Source organism: Hemicordylus capensis, chromosome 9 (genome assembly GCF_027244095.1).
Source record: "Hemicordylus capensis ecotype Gifberg chromosome 9, rHemCap1.1.pri, whole genome shotgun sequence".
Lineage (NCBI taxonomy): Eukaryota > Metazoa > Chordata > Lepidosauria > Squamata > Cordylidae > Hemicordylus > Hemicordylus capensis.
Genome location: NC_069665.1, coordinates 20225662 through 20248327, shown reverse-complemented (window position 1 = coordinate 20248327; position 22666 = coordinate 20225662). Strand labels below are relative to the sequence as shown.

General features: G+C 40.2%; 1 protein-coding gene across 40 annotated transcripts in view; it reads left to right on the top strand.

Moving 5' to 3' along the window:
* Positions 1-22666, top strand: part of ZNF536 (zinc finger protein 536) — a 658276-nt gene that overhangs the window by 179824 nt on the left and 455786 nt on the right. Inside the window, exon 1 of one of the 40 annotated variants that reach the window (XM_053270776.1) lies at positions 3718-3735. The exons of the other annotated variants lie outside the window; for them this stretch is intronic. The gene's annotated coding sequence lies outside the window, so the exon portion shown is untranslated. Of the gene's footprint in view, positions 1-3717; positions 3736-22666 lie in introns of those variants that run through there. 40 annotated transcript variants of the gene reach the window in all.

Here is a 22666-nt window from a genome sequence, read left to right as displayed (position 1 = left end):
ATCATCATCTGGTTAAGGTAGGACTTGCAACCATAACCTCCACCTTTGCAATGGTGAAGGACCCATTAGGTTGGTATGCCCAAGAAGGTTATTGGATCCAATAGGATTCCACAAAGCCTTGGAAGGCTTTCAAATGGACTCTGCTAGTGATTCTGTCGATGTTCTGGTGAAAAACATGGAATAATGAACTTACCAATGCGGTAGACACAATAGCTTCTAAACGTCCTCTCCAACCTGCTTCAAAATCAGCCCTGTGGGTTTGGGAAGAACTATGGGAGCTGAAGCAGCAAGGTAGATGACTAGAGCACAAAGTGGAAGAAGACCCGGAGTGAACCCAACAGATTGCAATACTGAGCACATCTGAAGATCTATGCTCTGGCAGTGCAGGTGGCAAAGACACAGTTCTTTTTAGGGATGTGCAGACTGGATCGAGTTTGAGCCGGTCTGATATCAAACTTGGCTGACTTGAGGGCTCACCTCCTGGCTTGCCCTCAAACCAAACCAGACTCACGCACACACACACACACATCACTGCCTCTGGGTGGTGCTGCCGCAGCTGCAGGAAATCTCCAGTGGTTCCCCTTCCCCCTGCCAGCCTCCCCTCAGTTTCCAGTTGGCCTGGTTCGGGCTGTTTGGGAGTGCTCCTGGATCCCGAACTCTCTCTGGTTTCTCAGCTTGAGGCAGTGGCCAGGAGTGCTTTTTATCAGCTTCGGCCGATAGCTTCGGCAGCAACATCCATTTCTAGAGGTAACCCCTGCTAACTGGGCAAAGAGGCATCTTTTAAACATGGTGATTCTCATTATTTAGCATTGAGAGAGTACCTGGCCCTATCCACCTCCAGCACAGTACTTCCAGTGACTTGCTGGTGTGTATCTTATGTTTCTTTTTAAATAGTGAGCCCTTTGGAGCTGGGAGCCATCTTTTGTATTCATTCATCTCCCCCCTCCCCCCCCCCGTAAACTGCTTTGAAAACTTTTGTTGAAAAGCTGTATATAAATATTTGTTGTTGTTATTGTTGTTTGTTGTAAATGACCTTAAAACAGTGGTACATATGCTGATAACTTCTAGGCTTGACTATTCTAATGCATCCTATGTAGGGCTGCCTTTGTATGTAATCTGGAAACTACAAGTGGTACAGAATACGGAAGCCAGATTGGTCTCTGGGTTAACCTGAAGTGATCATATAACACTGATTTTAAAAGAATTGCACTGGCTGCTGATATGTTTCTGAACAAAATACAAAGTGCTTGTTATTACTTATAAAGCCCTTAACGGCTTGGGTCCTTCACTTATAAAGCCCTTAACGGCTTGGGATAAGAGCATCTCCATCTCTGCTTGCTTTTGGGAAGACCCTCAAGACCTACCTGTTTTCCCAGGCTTTTAACGAAAGTTTAAAAATATTTAATGTTTTTATTTTTTGTGAAATGTTTTGTGAATTGTAACTGTTTTATATGGTTTCACATTCATTATGTTTTAACTTTGTACACCGCCTAGAGATAACTATATCAGGTGGTATAAAAATATGATAGATCTATCTATCAATCGACACAAAGCTCATAGGAAATCAGCCTGTAACAGTTAATACTTGGTTAACTGTTAATACTTGGTTTTAATCTGTACTTCTCACTTTAGTCAATTTCACTTCCACTTTTTCTCAAATTGTGTATGGATCAGTTCCTTTAGGTTTATCAGCTGTTGTCAAACTTGTTCATTGACAAATATATTCCACATTTACTGGGTCTTTCATCATAAAGATGCAATCGCATGTAAGTTTACTTGTAAGTTCCATTGTTCTTGGTAGAACCTTTCAGTTGTGTGAAAGAGCATCTCCTGGGAGATTTGCAAACTTGCACACACACGACACATTTACCTGAAATAAATACAGTAGCAAATAGCTGGAAGTGAAGTGTTTTTGTGCTAAATTCCTGGGTTAGAAATACTGTTTCAGCAAGCCATTGCTTTCAGCAGTATGATCCGCAGCATCCAAGGCTAAGTTGTGCAAATTCACTGTTCCTTTCCCATGTTCCAGTATAAACAGCTCTCCTGCTTATCCAAACTTTGATAATCCAAATGTGCTGGAACTGAACTAGCATGTGGATACTATTCTATGTGTGCCAAGGCACTGGCCTGGAAGTTACTTATGATGTGATTGAGCACAGAGTTAGTGACCAGTTTGATTGCTAAACTAAAGTACTGAAATACTGGTGGTGATGGTGATGTCAGGCATGCACAACTTGTGACCGGCCAAGCCAAATGCAGCTATCCATGTATGGCAGTCTGTCTGGGCCTGTATAAATCACTTGTTCTGTGCTGCCTGCTTGGGAGTACAAAAACAACGGTATATGTCAAACAAAGGTGGTGTCAAAACACCAATACGTGGCTGATAGACTGTATTTGGCTTGGTTAGTCACATATTGTGCTAGGAGCCTCGATGTTGGGGGTAGTATTCTAACACATACCCTGCCTCTCTGTCTGCAGTCAAGCCCTGAAGCTGTTGTGCTTTGTGGCCTGATTTATAGGTTGTTTTTGTTTGGATCCTGCACAATATTAGCAAGGTTTGGATGAAGAAGTCGCATTAGGACAGGCAGGTCATGTAGACATGGGGAGGTAACCATGGCAGTCTTGAAGCTCCTGGAGGGCTACAGAAAAGCAGTCATCTTTGTATGAACTTAATGTGCAGTATTAGCTTTGCAGATACACTCACCAAGGCACAGTCTATGGGAGTGTTGGGATGCATAGTACTGTATCCCCCAATGGACATATAGGTGTGATTTGAAGGAGTTAGACCTCCCTCAGTGATATGTTTCACAGTACCTTGCCACTGAAAAGCAACAGCCCCACAGCTACTGTTCAGTGGTACAGCATCCCTAATTGCTGAGAATGGCTATATGAATTGCTGAGAATGACCCTTGGGCATGCACCAGTAAGTATTAGAGTGCACTGTGTATACCAAAAAACCCAGACTGAAGCAGGCTAAATCATCATAAAGATATGGTTCTACCTTACTTGTGAATCAGTCCCATTGATATTAGTGAAACTTGTTCCAGCTGGGCTGGGTGAGAGTGTGTTTCCTGGATGACTTTCCTGAAGTCGAATATGCGTATAACTTCCAGCTGCAATGCATATCTGGTTGGCAGAATTAAGACATTTTGGTCTTATATCCTAAATAATGCTCAAATCTGTAAGCTGAAAAGTGAGTGTGTGAGTGTGTGTACACGTACGCATGGCTGTTCTTTTTTACCCAGCTGGACGTTTTTGAAGGATTTTCTTAGGATGATCTGAAATTTCCATCTTGTTTTAACTGTCACAGGTTGCATAGTTGTATCTTGTGGAAACCATACATAGCAAGGATAGTGATTTGTCCAGCACTGACAGATCATAGTTTCACCACATTGCTTGAACTGGTTGTGTGAATCAGCCTTTGTGACGTTTGTTTAAGCCTGCATGAGATAACCCTTACTTTGGAATGTATGACTGAGTCACAGCATGGCTAGACCCATACTTCTGAGCTTCAGCATTACTTGCATATTGACAGCCCTCTCAGTTCATATGAAGCTGATTTCTGTTTCTTCCCACCATTTTATTTTGCCTATAGAATTGCAAAAGTTTCATAGTCTTCAAGAGTTGAAGGAGAATCAGTGATGCATTCTTGCAGCTTTTTTCTCCCACATCTACATTTATTGGAAAGATTAATAAAATCCTCCCTGGGTGTACCCGTGTGTAGTTGGGACTTACGTAAGTACATTAATTTAATTGAACCACATGGCAAGAATCTGATAATCGTTCAGAAAGGTGTGAGCAGTTCTGTCAAAAATATGGAGCAGTCACCCACATCTATCTCCTACCCATTTGCCATCTTTGTGAAAATTTGTCATAAGGCTGCAGTGTATATATGTGGCATGTGCTTGACTTTGACCCTGAGGCTGATCGTTCATGACGATCTGTGATCAGTCTGAACCACACCGATTCTTTCTGAATTCAACAATTGCAATGTGTGATATGAACTTCAGTAATTCTAGCCAGAGTGAAATATCATTATTATTTTATCATTCTGTTCGCTGAGCTCAAATAGAATTATCATGTGAATTGTTTCCCCACCCTCCCCTGGGATCACAGTTCCGTTGTGCTTTAAACTTGTTTCAACCATGCCATGAATTTAGGCTCTATTTCCCAACAAAGGTCACAGTGTGACCAGCCATAAATAGTCATCTGTGTTAACGCAATACTTTAGTCCCATCTGTACCCCATTCTGATGCAAGTGTAAATCTCATATAGACAAATATGTTTTTCAGAGTGGATTTACATACATTTTATGGATTAGAATCAGACACTATGCTTTCATTATAGTCCAGGGCTAACTAGGTTAAAAGGTTTTCCTTGAACATTCATACAGATATTTCTTTAGAAAAGAAAATGTTGCTTTACATTTTCTTGCACTATTTTTTAAAAGTAGAAGATAAAATGGAAGGGAAAAGGGTTAAAAAGAAATAATTTTTTTAAATGGCAATAAATTTTAAGGATTTAGAGACAATTTTTTGGGCTTCATAAAATTAAAAGGTTAGCTATGAATAACCACAATCAGATCTTTTCTTTTGTCCATATTTAATTCAAATGAGATTGCTCCATATTGACTTCTAATGCTAAAAGGCCACCCATCATGGAATCCCTGCAGCCAATGAAGCAAGCAAGTGAATGCTTTCTTAAATGATGCTAATCAGTCTAGAGAGGCTTGCCCTCTATCCCCATCAGTATTCCGTAATTCAGATGTGCTGATAACCTGAAATTGAATGTGTCAGTATGCAGACATGTGAAGAAAAAAGGAAACTAGCAGGCAAAAGAGACAGCTATAGAGACAATGTCTGTTTGTGAGTTTTTTCTTTATTCAGAGTAAGGATGGAGAAAAAGGAGCATTGCAAGTTGCTCTCAAATTTTTTACTGGAAGCTTTAAGGAGATGCATTAAATGAATAAATAGGCTAGACACTTCATTTCCATAAACTGCCTTGCAAATAGTAATGAAGATTTCTTAAAAACAAAAACAGAAATACATTTTTAAATTCAACATCTTTGCATTTGTAAACCTCACTGTTTAGATATTAGCATTTCAAGTTTAAGATAAAAGAATACAGTACGTATTATTGCTGTTAGTGGACAGGGAGGGGAGGGCAGGCATTGCTATGTTTCCACTAATCAATGGATGCTATGTTATTTAAGTCAGATATAGCTTAATTCATATGGGTATTACAAGCACTACAAAAAAAATCTGATATAACAATTCAGTTAGATTCGGAAGAGTGTGTGTGTGTGTCTGTCTGTCTGTGATGTGGTAGGTTATATTTGTTAAGGGTTTTGCATTTGCTAAGATACTTTTTGCATCTCATCCTTCCTCAAAGATACTCAGAATGGTATACATGGAGGTGTATACCTCCATTTAATTCTCACAGCTACATTGAGATTGAGATAAACTAGTCCTAAGCCTAATGTAGGTACAGGTATCCAGATATGTCTGGTCCAAGTACAGCACTCTTTGGACTATACTAAAAAAATTTAGTGTCATAATTTATAAAGTAAGCATGAAGATTGAAAGTAATCAGTGCACAAATACTAGTTCTCTAGAAGCAGGAGAACCATAGTAGCTGCCATATTGGAGCCACCTGTGGAATGCAGGCCTTGGTTCAAATTCTAGCAGATTCATTGCCTCTCTACCTGTAGCTTCATAAGTTATATGTTTAGCAGGTACATATTGCCGACTTGCATTGTATAACCTTTAGAACCATATTGTGGGAAATGGCTACATGTTTTCTAAAAAAGGGTGGCTGATGGTGGTTTTAGACCACCATCAATGGTCAAGCCATTGTGGTTGGGGATAATGGGAATTGAAGTCAACCAACATCGGGGGACCCAAGGTTGAGAACCCCTGGTCTAAAACAATTCCTCCTCCCTCAAAATGGCATGGTCTGTGTGGACATCAGATACTGCTGCGTCAGTGTAGTGCTAATTTGGATGTCAACCAGTATGTGCATACTATGCATGCAGATGGTAAATTGCAACCAGTTGTGGCTGTCCACTGTCAGTATCCAGAGTACGCATGCAGTTAATATGGAAGTCATGGGAATTTTTCAAACCTTGCAATTCAACAGGTATACTGTATAATACAACTCTGTAATGTGTACTTGCTAAAAATATACCGTATTTACCTGAATTGAAGATGACTCTTAATTTAAGATGACCCTCTTAAAAAGCAGAGGGTGTAAGTACAGGTTATACCTGCATTTACTCAAAAGGAACAGGACTCAAATTTAAGACATCCTCCCAATTTTTAATATCAAAAACCTTGGGAAAAATCTAGTCTTGGATTCAGGTTATTAGAGTAATGTATGAGGTGGCCTGATCTTGTAGTTGGTACTGCGACAGACTTTGGGTTCCCATTTGTAAAACGAGAATAGGGATCACAGGCTTCTAAAGGTTATCACGAGGATGAACGTGGCAAGCTACAGATGACAACTTGTTTACTGCAATTCACTCTACCTAGGGTTGCCTTTGAATTATACTCAGAAGCTAGAGCTGTGTAAAATGCTGCTTCCATGATGCTCAGACTGTTGGACACATAATATTCTAATTGTGATCTGCCCTGGGTCCTGATTTGATTCTGGGCCCAATCCAGCCTTCTGGTTTTGAAGATGAATTGTCTCACTCCATATCAGTACCTGCTTGCTCTGGATCTCTTCACTGAAAGAGGTGTAGCTGGTGGGAGTCTTAACTAAAACCACCCTCTCCCGCTGGGCGTATGGCCTTGCATGAGGACTGCTGACTGATAATCGCTCTTGGTCAATTGTTATTTTATTGTTGTGGTCTTGTTCATTTTAAATTTGTTGCTTCTTCAAAATTGTAAATTTCTTTGAGTCTTTTTAAAACAGAAAGGCAGTCTATAAATGCACCACATGATAGCCACTTACAATTTTACAGTATTCAACTACATGGATTTATCTATCCATTCCTGTGGTGAGACTGCCCATGATGCTAGTCTCACTCTGGTCCCTATCAGAGAAGTGGATTCACAAGGGACTCTTGCGAGATGAAACACTGTGCACATCTGTAGGGATCAGAAGTGTAAAAAGAGTATCCCCAACCCCTCAGAATTACGGCTGTCAGTAACCTTCCTGCATGTTGAATTCTATGTTATGCTATGCTATGCTATTCTTGGCATGCATAGCATCCCCAGGTAGTTTCCAATCCAGGTGCTAACCAGGCAGCTCTGCTTGGCAAATATGGTGCTGTATAAGGTCACTTCAGGTGCCAGGTGCCTTCAGACCATTTTCTGGACCAAATGTTAAAGGGGATGGAAACCAGTTTAGGAAGATGGGACAAGTCTGTTCCTATACCCTCTCTGCATGACAGTTGGCAGCAGAGTAGAATCACACTGTGAACAAGATGGGCACACTGACTGTGACTCCAGTCAGTCCCTCATTTTGACTGGACCCCCTGCCCTGTTAAAACACGGTGGATAATTTAGCTGTGCTTACATAGGATCTTTCCTTTCTCTTTCTTATTCTGCTATGGTGAAGAACTCCTCTCCCCACTCTTCTATCTATAGCAAAGAAGATGTCAATAATGCATTAAAATAAATTAATAGCTTCCATTGACATGTCCAGAAAGATAATACCGGTGAATTTTCCCTCCACCCATTAGATGCTTTCAATACAACTGCATCTGATGGAGAAATGACAGCAATAATTCAGTAAGTTTCATTCTTAAAGGCAGTGGAATATTTGCTCTTTTTTCCATGTCTAAAGCATTTTAAGTATCCTAGCCATTTTGAACACTGCAGTACAAAGTGCCAAATGGGCAAGATGGTTAGACAGTCTTAAATGAGCAAACATAAAATTTCTGAGTGCATCCCACGCAGAGGAACAGGAAGGAGTCCACGTGTGCACATTAGATCAGTGGGGACACACTTACCATGTCTGCTTGCACAATATGAACAGGATCTTGTGCCCCTTGCTTTGGGGACTAAAGATGAACATTAACCTTTACAATATAAATTATACTGACAAAAGATATAAGTGAACACAATGGAAATGTAAGGTTCTTATCCCACCATATGACTAAATGCTTGGCATGAACAAATGATAAATGCTGTCATTGATTGCTAGCCTGTGGGACATTCAGAATATTCAAATAGAAGGTTTGGATAAATTTGCTTTTATTGACATGGAGGCTGTAGAGACACTGTGCATAGAACTAGGGCTATGTTTACATGTTTTATCAGTTGCTATAATTTAAAGTACCTCCTTGCTAATTCAATTTAATTGAACTGATTTTCCTTGATTATTTTATACACACATACTTGCATGCACACACAGAGATACTGGATTGATAAAGAAAGAACTCTGGTTAAATAATCCACTTTTGTCTGACAACGGAATCGGTTATAGAGGTGCAAATATGCAGAAAGCTATTTGGAAATGCATCCTCGTAGTTGTCAGGTTTTATTATGCAGGAAGGTGTCATGTTTGTTACGAAGCTGAGTGCAGATGGCAGAGTGGAAGAAATGGATCACTAATTTTAACAATGATTAATGAACAGAGATAGAAAATGAATTACATTGGACTATTGGAGGCAAGGAATATTTTTGAGAAAATTTTGACTCATCTGCTCTGCTGTTCTCTGTAAATTATTTTCTGAAATTCTATATGTTGTCAACAGTTGACTGCATTTTCCATTACTGTCTATTTCTGTTCTTAAGTACTTTTGTGTTATTAGAGATACATAATTTCAAAATACCAATACATTCCTGATTACTTAGAGAAAATATATGTAAGACTATGAATGTTCCAAAGACTCTAGCCATAAATATCCTGTTTTATAATAATCCTTCCTTCCTTCCTCATTTCATCACTACATTAAGAATGTTTGGTGTGAAGGGAAAACTAGGCAAGAAAGAAGTGTGATTATTCAGAATATGGAAAATAATGTAGATACAAAAGTTTTAAAATAAATATATGGCCAAGTTGCCATTTTCTCCTATGGATTTAAGCATATACCTTTCTTTTTGACCATTCATGATATCATAGTCTCGTTAGGTTTAGCCTAACTCTTTTTAAACATGCTTTTTGGATTTTAGTTCCAAAAGGCTCTAGTTTTTGTTGTTTGAGTTGAATATGTCTTTATCATGTGGATTTGAACAGTTTGTTTTTAAATGTGAATGCATATTTGTTGGATTTATATTATTTTGTGTGTTATCATGAAATAGCTAGGAAGAATATTGGTCCAGCCACTCCAGTGCCCCTCACACTTTAATTAGATGAGAAACCTGCCCTGTTCTTAAGACTCAAGTTGTATCTCAATTTACACAATAAACACAAAATATTAGTGGAAGATCAAGCTTAGTAAAACATGTACTAAAACCTACTTCCCATTTAAAGGCATAGGCCACCAAACTAGTCCATTAAGAAGGTGTGTGCATGTTGAGGAGAAACTTGGACAGGGACTTCCTATTGCTGAGTTTCTATTCTTGGCTACTGTGCTATTCCAGCTAATGCGAGTGCAAAAACCGTGTTGGTTCTTACTCTAAATCAGGCTGAGGATTTTGAGTTTGTCCAAATGCTTCCAGTAGCCTGGTCATGAGATATCATAGGAGGCCTTTGTTAAGTGGATAAGAGGGGTTGCAAAAACCCTGATTTACATGCAACATTCATCATATAGTTCTGTGTATCACAGACAATGTACTCAAATCAAAGTGGATCTTTCTTTATCTGCTTTATTTGATAGCTAAGTTGCCATTAACTGGATTCTTATGTTAACATTGGACACTCCCTGTTTAAGACTTGCTCTGGACTCTTTTGAATCAAACATCTTCCATACAGATAGCAGTATGATGGACTCATATTTTAGCTCTTGTCCTTAATGCAGGCTTGAAAATGGCCGCTGGGTTGATCTCCTGTGCTTTGTGAGAATTGCCTTTAGGCATGGAAACTTTACAAAAGTTGTTTGCTTTTGTTCTTCTTCTAGACCAACAACAAACAGAGGTATGTGAGGGTAAGCAGCTAGTACGATCTTTGTTAGCTAGTAACGTTCCTGAACTTAATAGCAAGACTGACTGCCATTACTTCCAAAGAAATGAAGGAGAATGAATGACTTTTTCCCAATGTGCAGTGACCAGCCACTTATTACTGACTTGTATTTACACCTTGCATACATTTGACGAAAAAACAGAAAACTCCACTTCGATCTTCATAACCTATTAGAGAAGACATCTCTCCCTCTCACCCCTCCAACTTTCTCAGCATTCAGTTCTTGGCATAAAGACAGCCATCCCGATTGACCTGAAGTTTATCCCTAGTTTGAAACTGAAGACAGGGCCTGTGATTTCTTTCACAATTCTCTCTACACGGCTGCCTCAAGATTGCTAAAAAGTGCTGGAGAAAAATTTAAACATCTTTATGAACGATCCAATGTCTAGTATTTTGCATGTAATTATGGTCCTGATGGGAACATATTTTAGAAAAACAACTACAGGAACAATATGAATCCTGCTCAGGTTACATAGCATATGCTAAACACTGAGAAAACATACACAGTGCTTTAGTGAACAAGGTAGGGGAATGCTCAAGGGAGCCAATTTAGAATGTGACTTAAGGCGAGCCTTGCTTTTTGTGTCTGTTTCTTTTGGCAAACTAATACAATTGCAGTGGTGCTTGGCTTTCCCAGGTAAGAGGCAGAATGGCATATGAGGTGGAATGGTACATGAGGTTGATGTGGACATCGCTGAAATGTATCATGTGGACATGGTACAAATGTAGCTGTGGATGCATGTACCATGTAGCATGGTATGAAATGTATCATGTGGACATGGCTGAAATGTAACTGTGGATGGACCTGTTATTTTTGTAACCTTGGAGAAGCTGCTGCCAGTCTGTGTAGACAATACTGAGCTAGATGGACCAATGGTCTGACTCAGTATAAGGCAGCTTCCTAGGTTCCTAAAATTTACACTGCTGTTGGGACACAAAGCACATGTCAAGTGTAGAAGCACTACTGCATTGGTGCTTCTTCCCCACCCCGCTTGCTGTGACATAGCATCTTGGTGAGGTGGCATCTTGGGAAGCCGCAGAAATTGGCCATATCTTTTGGTAAAGGTGAGATTAGGGCCGTAGCTACCAGTTCCGCCCTGCTAGCAAGAGTTCTCACTGTTGCTGTAAAACTGACCTTGGGGATTGGGCTTTACTAGTGTTTGAACAAGAACCAATCAGAAAACATGTAGACCATCTGCTGAACGATATTTAGAATCCTAGTGTGCCACACTAATTCTTTTGCTATTTAAACATCTATTATCAGTGCTTAAATTATGGGTGGTGGTACCAGGCCCCACCCCTTACCTTTTATTCTGTCTTCCTTACCTATTGTTTTTGGAAAACAATAGCGGTAAATGTGGCATAGATAAACTGGCAGGAGTCAGGTGCTGGACTTTGTGGATTTCGCCTCACCCTATTCTTCCACAATCTGAGTTCTGACTGTACTCTCGGACCAGCAAGAAACTATGATTGCTAGCTAAGCAAGCAGATTGTATGCTGAATTTCACCACAGTGGGGAATGTGATAAACTGCTGTCATGTGATGAGGAAAGTATCCACCCCATACTACTGTTTAAAAGGGTCAGCCCAGAAAAAAGCAGATATTGTCCATATTGTAGGTTTGTTTGTTTAAAAGGTTTAGACAAGGTGTCTTACATTGTAATGAAACAACAAAAATTTCATTGGGGTTCATGGGGATGGAATGACACTTGTCTGGATATTGGTACTCTATATTCCCTTTCTCCTGATAACTATACCAAAGTGCATGGCATGGGTAGTAGGACATTGTCTGGCAATGTACTTAAGATAAAAATTGAACAACTCCTTATTCTGAAGACTAACCATGCCAAATGAAGTTAATTTAAGGAAAGCAACAGTTTTCATCTACACATGTTAGTCTCATAGTGCAGTAGTATCCTGGTATCTCTTCCTCTTTCACCAACACACACACACACACACACACACACACACACACACACACACACACATCTCACCCTTACTACAAGGAGCTCAGACTGGTATAAATAGGAATTAGCCCACACTATCCTCACAACCTTATGGGGTTGACTGAGCTAAAAGGTTGTGATTGACCAAAGGTCACCCCTTGAGCTGAATGCCTTACTAGTGATTTGAACTCAGGTCTTTTCCATGCAGGTCTGATAACCTGTCTCTCATCACACTGGCTGTTATGCAGACACACACTGCATAAATGCAAATACGTTGCTCTAGATGGGTGCATTTGCACAATCTGTGCCATGCCTCATGCTGGGAAACCTCTTCCTCAGTCCATATATGTTGCAGGGGAAAGTGCAAAGCTCTCCACTATCCTTGTTCCACGCATGGACCAAGACCGCAAGAGATTACACAACTTTGAGCATTTGTGCAGCCATGCAGCCTTCTTGCATGTGTGTGTCTTTGTTTGTTGCACTTGTGCAGTGTTAGCCTGGATGTCAGCCACTGGTTCTGTGATTGTGATGAAACTCAAAAGGGCTTTCTCAGTAGGGTTTACCTAGATTGTTGAATTGTGGGGGAGCAAACATAAGGTTTCAAATATTACCAGGTTTCTAATAAATATGGGAAAAGACTTCCTGCCTCTGAATCTGTATTAAAACTTCACTTGACTTGACAGGAAAGGAGTAGAAATTCATCCTTGACTTGTTGAAATGTGTACAGAAATGGAGCTTTGTTGCTACCATTATGTCCATATTAACACATGTAATAGAAATTAGGGAACTAGGAGAGATTTCAAAGGCACCCAACTTCCAACTTGTGTCTTTGAAAATCTCCCCTGTTGTTATCAATAAAACCACTTCTGTGAAGCTGCTAAAACTAAACGTTGATCCCATTATTGTGCCTATTATGATTATGGAATGCTAGCATTTTTAGCCATTGTAAGTTACTACACTCCTCAATTTGTGTAGCTGTGTAATGAAAACAGAACAAATTTCACAGCAGGTCCAGTCCTTTTATTTGTGAATTAATCCTGCTATAAACAATATTTTTTTCCCTGGATTACATTTTAATTTTGCAAGCGTCTTCAGCCTTAACTTGAAGTAATAGTTTAGTTTACAAAATCTGACCAGTCTAAAATATAAAAGTAGAAATGGTCAATCTCTTTTAATCCCTCCATTGTGTTATACATTTAAATTTGCAACCATTCACCACTATATTATTATTTCACAATAAAAATGGGGACTTTCATAAAATTGGATCAGAGATGTCATTGACAATGCATGTTTCCTTCTGATAGTGTTGTTTCAAAACATGTACAAAGTTTTTTAGCTGTGATCCAGCATCTTCATTGTGTTAATGGGAGGTACCAGTTTGTGCACAATATCTCTGTGTTGAACAGAGCCGACTCCTCTCTTCAATGTTGAGGAAAAGACCCTGTGCCCAAAGCAGGAATGTATTTGACGTTTTCCTTTCCATTGAAGTGCAGGGAACAGATTTTTAATACACATAGTAATTTATTTGAGTATACTGTATGTCAGTATTGTTGGCACTGCTAGTTGTATTCTAGTGATATAAGCACAGATTTTCCTACTATACTTTATAGTATTTAATACTGGCCCAAGCCCTCACCAGAAAGTAGAAAATTTCAAAAAAGACCTGTCATACTTCTGTTACTTCAGGTAAATAACTGATTGACCTTTGTGGCATACTGATACTTCACTAATCAGAACCTGAAATCTGTATAACAACACTTCATTTACTTGATAGACAAAAGAACAATTGCTCTTGAAGTAATGTGATTTCTAAATAGACGCTGCCTGTCAAAAATAAATGCATTAGAAGTAAAATGTAGCTCAAGGAGACAATTAGCAAACAGAGGTGACACTGTAAACAGGTGCACCCATTATTCCCAAAGCTTGTGGCAATATATTCACATCTTTTAGACTGATGGAAGATCATGTGACAGTTTGGTGAATTATCTATCTGTATCATCTGACTGATGGAGCTTTCTACAGTTGCAGAGCATTTAAAAATGCCTCCTGCAAATTACATGCAAGCTGGGGGGAAAATGCAGGTTCTTTTAAATTTTTTTAAAATGAACAATGTTTTTGGTAAAGGCTTGTGCTAAAATACTCTTTGTTTACATTGGAAGCAAATGTACCATCTCATTAGGCAAAGATGCAACCTTTCAAGGTGTTGTAAATGGATTGTCTTGAAAAATTAGAGATTATACCAAAGAAATTATTAGGATAAAATAATGAACCATCATTTATGCTGTTGAATAAATGGTTTAGGGAAGGAATCTTTCAAGTTCAAAAGATAGGATTATCAGCTAGTCCTTGTTGAAGGGGCATGTTGTTTTAAATGGCAGTTGCGTTGTTCCTGAAAGATCTCATCTCTTATTTCTGCTCTCAAAATTTTCCTTGTTTGTAGAATGATGTGACAACCTAATTCAAAGAAGGATCTAGACATTTAAAAAAATAAAAAAGCTATGACCCCTTTTGAATCCTGGCTCACTGCTTGTAGTTTGAGATTTAACCTATTGGCACTAATTGACAGAACCAGATTATATGATCTAGCTGATCCTATTTTCCAGATTGTGTCTGCTTTCTGGTACCTGCCCCTAATAAATCAGTGTCCCAGTTTTGTGCTATTTTTGCCTTTTGGAATTGCTTTATGAAACATTTCTAGTATGAGTTAAGTAGAAATGGCCATATTCGGTTCTTTTCTCAGGTTTCTAGAAGTTGCATCTCAGAGTGGGGTGGTGATGCCTCTAGTACACATGCACATGAAGCTGCGTTATACCAAATCAGACCAGTGGTCCCTCTAGCTCAATATTTCTGGCACTGACAGCGGCTCTCTAAGGTTTCAGGCAGAAATCTTTCCCTGCTCTACCTGGAGATGCCAAGGATTGAATTTGGGACCTTCTGCTTGCACAGCAGTTGCTCTACAATCCCATCCCTAAATGCACGTGCATAAATACACATGCAGCACACAACATGCCATTTCAATTGATGAGATATATTTTGAATGAATCTATTGTGGGACAATTGTCTTACTAGTGTCTTTAATCAACCCCCACCCTCCTCACACTCTTGTACTGTTAAATTGGTGGAAGACAGGCAAGTGCACAATAAATGAATACTGTATACAGAGAATGGAGTGATGGTGGTGGGGAAGTCCCAGCCAGGGATCCTTGGCATGAGAATTGAGATCTACTGAGCATTTCCCTATTTTTAGGGAAATTGTATGTGAAATGTTGGCAGGTATGCACATGGTACGGTAGCAGTACTGAAGCTTATCACATGGTAATTATCTTGAGGATCACTTTGGTTGAACAAGTGACCTAGAAATTTCATGAAAATGAATGAATTAATGAATGGTACCTTTTAGCAATGTTGGGAAGCAGTCATGTGTAGGCTCTGATTATGCAGTTATGCTTGGCATTCAGCTGGGTACTAGAAGGATAGAATTGTCCAAAGACAGACAACTGTGAAACCACATGATACATAGAATTGTGTGGTTATGGGTGGTGTTTCCAGTCAGCTGAATTCACTACTAGTGGTCAATACTCATATGAGCTATGCTGGCATCATTAATTTGTCTTTTATTACAAATTTGTCTAATTTACAAATGCCACCCTCTTCTTCTGCTCACTAGAGCAGAAGCGACTAGAACTGTAATCCTAAGCACACTTACTAGGACATAAGCCCCAGTGAATCTGTTTAGGATTGACTTGCACTATTAATTACACTGCATTTTAAAAATGTGTCCCCTGGATCATTTAGCACACATTAGTTAGCCTTTTTGCCATGCTTCAATCTTCCTTTTGTTCATGTCAGTCAGAGGAGTTACAGAATGGGAGGGAAATTCAAATTATTTTCTAACATCCTAGTCTGTTAGTGATTTGCAAAAACTCCATGATTATGAAAATAAAAGATACGGATTAATGCAGTTTCACATCAACCTGCTTTGGGCAGTGAAGAAGCCAGCATAGTGTAGTGGTTAGAGTGCTGGACTAGGACCAGGGAGACCTGAGTTCAAATCCCCATTCAGCCATGAGACTTGCTGGGTGACTCTGGGCCAGTCACTTCTCTCTCAGCCTAACCTACTTCACAGTGTTGTTGTGAGGAGAAACCTAAGTATGTAGTGCACCGCTCTGGGCTCCTTGGAGGAAGAGCAAATATAAAATGTAAAAATAAATAAAAAGACTGCTCTTCCTTTCTTTAGCTACCAGGATTGTACAATTGTGGTTCAAACATATGGAGGCGGTTCCCACGATCAGTGGGAGCTGCCTGGGGAGGGTTAGCAGGGAGAGTGGGCTTAGCTCTCTCTCCCCGTACATGAGCAGGCAATCTGCTCTGAGTGGCTGAAGCGGCCGCCCACACAACTACCAGCTCCATTATGGAGCTGGCAGGGGCTGGGAGGATCGGGGGGCCACGTGGCCCCCGGAAGCTACAGCATGCCCTGCACAAGTGCGTAGGGCATGCTGGAGAGACCCCCGAGCTGGGAGGCTGCTTTTAAGCCTTCCGGTTGGGGGTCTACTCGTGAGTTGCCATGGCGTGGCAACACATGATTAAAAAACCCGGGTTTGCGGGGCGCTTGCTCCACAAATCCGGTTTTAGGGCAAAGGTAGTTTAGCGGGTTACCTGCTGAAGAACCACTGGGCTCGCAGCTGAGCCTGGTGGGTCTCACGATGGGAGAAAATGGGGCTCGCCTTCGCTAGCCCGATTTTCTCCCATTGTGTGAATAGCCTCTTTAAGTTTTTACTGATCTTGAAAATGTACTATAAAGTATAGAGTGTGTGAGTCGTTAGACCAGGTTTCCCCAAACTGCGGCCCTCCAGCTGTTGCTGAACTACAACTTCCAGCATACCCAGCCACAAAAAATTGTGTCGAGGGATGCTGGGAGTTGTAGTTCGGCAACATCTGGAGGGTTGCAGTTTGGGGAAGCTTGCGTTAGACAAACCTAAAGCCAATGATTGTATGAATGCACCCCTTAGTTCATGGAAGTGGTGGAAAATATGGCTGATGAGTGCCTGTTTTGCATCAACAGGTAAGTAGTGTGGGGATTTGCCCCAAGGTTTGGTGCTCACTGGATCATTATGGAACAGCAGTTGTCCTGTGCTAAATATGCTCTGAAACATTTGTGCAGTGATCAGCCACACTCAGTGGCACACTTTCCCTCTTTTTCTTAGTGGGAATTTGCTTTCATGAGCAGCATAATCCATCCAGAAAAATACCATATAGGATTTTCTCGGGATAATATGCATTCTAAGGGCATAGTTATTTTTTTTTAAAGTTATTGTTAAATTTGTACCCCACCTTTCATTAAGAAAATCCCAAGATGGCTCACAATAAAATTTAAAAACAAGATTATATTTAAAAAGTTACCATACAATCATAGAAAATATATATAGTTCAGTAGAACAATCTGATGCATGTCCCCCCCCCCCCGCAAGTAAGTTCCACTTTGTTCAGTGGGGCTTATTTCCAGTTGTGTGTTCACAGAATTTCAGCCGTATTTTCATGGCTGCCCCAGTGAATCTTGGGAATTTTAGGCGAGTGAGGCTGCTGAACATTTCCGATGGGGAGATCCTTATCTTCCCTCACACAAATACAGTTCTCAATAGTTCTTTAGGGAGAGGGAATTAGGCATGTGCGCAAGCCGGTTTGGTGCCTCTTCTGGGAAGCGCTGAACCGGCATGCGTGCTGGCATTCGAACCGGCTTGACAGGGTGGGGAGAAGTTCCCTTACCTGCTCATCCCTGCCCTGCTACTTTTCAGCTGGTGGCATTCGCTGCAGCAACGGCCATGTGTGGCTGCGGCGCTGTTCCCTGCAGCCTCTGCGCAGCATTGGCACGCACATGGCCAGGGTTCATACCCATGCATGAACCGTTCATGCACATCTTTAGAGGAGATTCATGTTACCAGTTCAAATATGTGTGTGTTACTGCTATAGGCCACTTTTCCCTCTAAGGCAGGCGCACGTGTCCTCAAAACATTTTCTGATGTCTGCTCAGTTAATTTTAGATCCCGCTCAGGTTGAATTAGGAAGGCCCCACTCTGAATGCATGTGCACACACAGTGCCTTGATCTTGCCGCCCAGAACAAAACTCATTCTGCACAGAAATGAAAAGAATATAGAGACCATTGCATTTATTATTTTAAAAATGCTGAGAGTGATTGTAATTGGTGTTGTTCTTGTGGTGCTTTCAAACCATTAGTGTTTTGCGTGTGATTGACACTGTGAATCAGAACACTGACCTTTCTCAATCCATGGTGCCAATCTCCAGATGGATCACTGCTGGCCCAAGTAGCTTGTCAGGATCAGCAGGTGGAATACAGCTACCATTGAACCAAAAGAGCAACAATAAACCTAAACCTCCACCTTCCGAAGTATTCCTATTTGAGTAATTTCCTGTTGTGCATCCTGTTTCACACTCCCTTCACTGCTTGGAGCGATATCTTGAAGTACATCGTTTGTTGATGCTGTATGTTTCATGTTTCATGGATGTATGAAACCCAACAAGACAAGAGAAGACTAGTTATTGGTTGTTCTTTAATTTTTCTATTGTTTTGTGTTGTTTTACAAAAATGTTATCCGTCTTGGATGTTTTCTTAGCAGAAAAGTGAAGAGTGAGGTTTAAATATTTTAAAATTAAATATTGCTGCTGGTTATGAGATAGTCAAGATCTAGAGTAAGGGGTAATGTGGAGCTGCAGTTCAGTGGTAAAAGCTCAAGTTTTGCATGCAGGAGGTTCCAGGTTCAATCCCTGGCAGAATCTCCACATAGGGCTGGGAAAGAATCCTGTCTGAAACCAGTAAGTCTTTATTACGGCCTTTGAGCAATACCAAATGTCTGAAACCCTGTATAGCTACTGCCAGCCAGTATGGACAATACTAGGCTAGATGGTCCAACGGTCTGACTTATTGTCATAAGTTCATTTGGTGCTTGTGTACTCATTTTAGTCCAAGTGAAAAGGAAGCTGTGGGTCTCTTCCGTGGTGCAAAACACAATTGGCACAACTGCATTGATTTTGATAATTGCATTTGTAAATCTGTTCTAGGCATCACACAGAGGGGTAATTTAAGTTCCATTCTAGCACAGGTGTAAATGAAAGCAATTCTGTTTTTTTCCTTTGTTGACATGTACCAGTGCTAGTAGTAACCTTGCCACCACCCTTTCTAAAACACACACAAATATAAATTTCTTCTGCTTCCGTGTTTTACTTTAATGAGCCAAACTCCTAAATAATGTTTTATTTTATATTCCAGCTGACATTTTAACATATATTTGCCTGACAATAAGACACTTACAATGGATTTAATGTGCATCTCATTATGAGAAAAAAATAGACACCTACTGAATAAAATACAAAATATTTTCACCTAGGCGCTGAATAAATTATTCAGAAACACGTTCTCTTTGACAGGGGCATATGGGGAATTGTCTGTCACTAGGGTGTGTAAGGTACTTGATGTTTGGATAGATACTGGACTTCCATTCATTTTAGGATTTGCTATCAAAATTTTCAGGAACAGCCCTTTGCTAGGGCAGAAAACTAGTATTAGGTTACAGACACCTTTATACAATTGCCTTCAAATTAGATAATGGCTAAACAGGCAATTGCACTATCATGCTAAGATCTACATTGGAAGGAACATTATTTAACATTGGAAAGGAACGAACAGCTGATGATTTATTTGACTGTTTAGAGATTTGTCCTGTGGCTCTAAAGACTAATGAAAACTTTTGGACTAGAATTCAAGTCTGTGGTCAGCTGTGGCTGTTTGAGAGCCTTGCACAAGACATGCTTAACCTCAGTTGCTCATCTGTAACATGGGACTCATAGCAACCTCTCTCATGAGGTGGTTGTTGTCAGGATGAATGAGACAAGGGCTGTAAAATACCTTGCACATTAGAAGTGCTGCAGAAATGATTAATAAAAATAATAACGCTCTGAAACTGACGGTGATTATGTTTTGTGGGGCTGTGAAGAATGAGGAGCAACCCTTTAAATGGCCCCTGGAGCCATTTACTAAACTGGATCACAGGAGGCTGCGAATTTGAATCATAACTCCCTTCTGAGCTCTTGTTCTTTTATTTGTGAAGCTGCCTGCCTCCAGTTATAAACAAGCACATATCACAGGGGCCTGGAAACAGCATTCTTGTCAGTTTGGAGCAAAGGGTGAGTGAGCTGACCACTCTGCGAGGTATGTCACACCTCCTTAATAGACACTTTTAATGTATGGAGAAAATGAACTTTCCTGCAGGGACTCTGAGGCATAAAGACCATGTTATTGGAGTTGGCCCCAGCTGTCTTCACTGCCCCCCGCCCCCCCAGTCTCTGCTTCGGAGAGGGAAGAGTATGATTTTGATTAGTTCTTTGGAGAAGGGAATTCTGGCAGGTGCAGCTTTTTCTTACCCATGCAGTACGATGACATGGCAGTGGTGTGTTCCCGTGTGTCTTCTGCACAACTGTTCTAAAAAACAAAATCCGGGGGCTACCCTAAATTCTGGGGGAACATGGCAAGGCTACTCATCAGGCTCTCTTCCTGCTCTTCTTGGTTAGTGCTGCAGCGCCAGATGGGAAGGGCCTGCCATTCTGGGGCAGATGTGTCTTTAATGGGCTATGGTAAGCAGTTTCTCCGGTGGCATTATAAAAACAATGGAAGCATTTGAGTACTAAGGGGCCATGAGTTGTTGAAGAGTGTCTGTTACCCACACACCTGTGCTTAATTTCTGTTCTCCTGTTTGTAAAGTAAGGGAAGAACAAGACAACAGGATTGCACAACTGGCTACTGCCTTTTGCACAGAGCCCCTTGTTAACACCACTTAACAGTTTTTCTAGTAGCTTTGCTATAAACATTAGCCTTCATAATGCATTGTTAAATTTTGAGCTTTCTTGGCAAGGGTTAATAATCAATGTGGCGCTCTTAACAAAGGATATGGTGCCTTATTATACTGGGAAACTTTTTCCCCCCTTAACTGTCAGTGAAGCAGTACTAATTATTACTCCAGTGTAAATGAGGTCATTTCCTATTAAGAGAACAAAATGCTTAGCCGTGCCTTGCCAATTCATACTATCTATTTGTCACACACATCCTCGTTTAGATTTTTTTGTCAAATTTTGATAAAAAAATCCATTCATTTGTATTAGAAAAGTGTAAGCTATTGCAATAATAGTGGCCCATTATTACCCAGATGAGCTTTTGTAATGTGTGGGTTGTCTGAATACCATGTGTTAGCTATGGAACAATTAGCCAGCTGAATAGTTCTTTAAAACAATCAGATACTTTTATCTCACAGGGGGAAAAAAATACATTCCTTGGAAGTGTACTGTGCAACTGTAAATTCAGAAGCACCATGTAACTCTTCCTGCAAGTTGCTCTTTAGGATATGTGTTATGCGAGGACAAAAATGCTTCAAAATATCTTGTCATTTTTTAAAAAACGCAGGGGGAAAAAGATTTAAGGAATATTGTAGCAAACAAAGGGTAATTGTTTTAGCCCAGATGTTGCTTTTGCACAACAAGCAGGTTACAATGTTCCCACAGAGCTGATGAGCCCAATCAGTGAAATGATTAAAAATTGATTTTGTCCCTGTAATTACCGTATGTAAACTACTTAGCTTGGATTGCAAAGGAAGTGATTTTCTAATTACGTATATACTCTGGTGTCTAATGATTGGTTTTTTGAAGTAATGAAGAGAGAGCCCTAACGACTCCTTGGTGCTCTGTTGTTTAAGAAAGACCATCTTTAGAGTAAGCAGCAACAGACAAAGAGTTTAAATTGAATTTTCAACACTGTTAATGCACACATGGATTTGGTTATTAAAGAGACAGGAGTGTAATTTGATTGGCTATGAAGATCACGGGTGTTTTTTATTGGGTTTTTTTAAAATGCAAGTCAGAATATAGGAGGGCAGGTACTAATTGCTTCTTTGTTTTAAATTCATTGTCATTCCTTCAAGACCACAGTAAATGATGTGGGTTCATTTTGAGTAAAACGTGGAACCCTCAATGTTCTTATCCAGGCACCTATACTTTTACCCACTCCCCTATCTAAAAATCTGTCTAAATTTGAACAAATTAAGCAGCTGAAGCTTTTCTCATCATCACATCATTCCACTGCCTCTTCCCCCCCACCAAATTCACCTGTTCGGCTCCTCTAATGGTCCGGGGGGAGTGGCAACCTTACCAATTACCTGGGTTTTTGCTTTTGCAGCTGTATGTCAAAATAAATATTACTTTTTATAAAGTATTGGACAAGGAGCATTGTGATTGTTTGGTTTAAGATGAAGTAAGATGAAGGCTTGCATTAGGAGTAGCATTCAGACTCTTCCATCTTTTCAGCTCAGGGACCCACCTTAAACACCAGCCTTAAGCAACACAGGACACATGTTTAATTTTTCCTGGAAATTACTGTTTGTACCTATACTTTATCTATTGCATCTGTCCATTTTGCTCTTTTCCCTTTTCTCCTCAGTTATTCTCCTTTGTTTCCTATCCCCCACCCTTCCCTCTCTGTCCCTATTATCTTTCCCCGGAAGATGGTTCAGCCCCCATTGATTCTGCTAACCACATTATGAATTTGTGAGCCAGTAGTAGATTGTGATTTGCACATTGAAGGCCAGTGATAA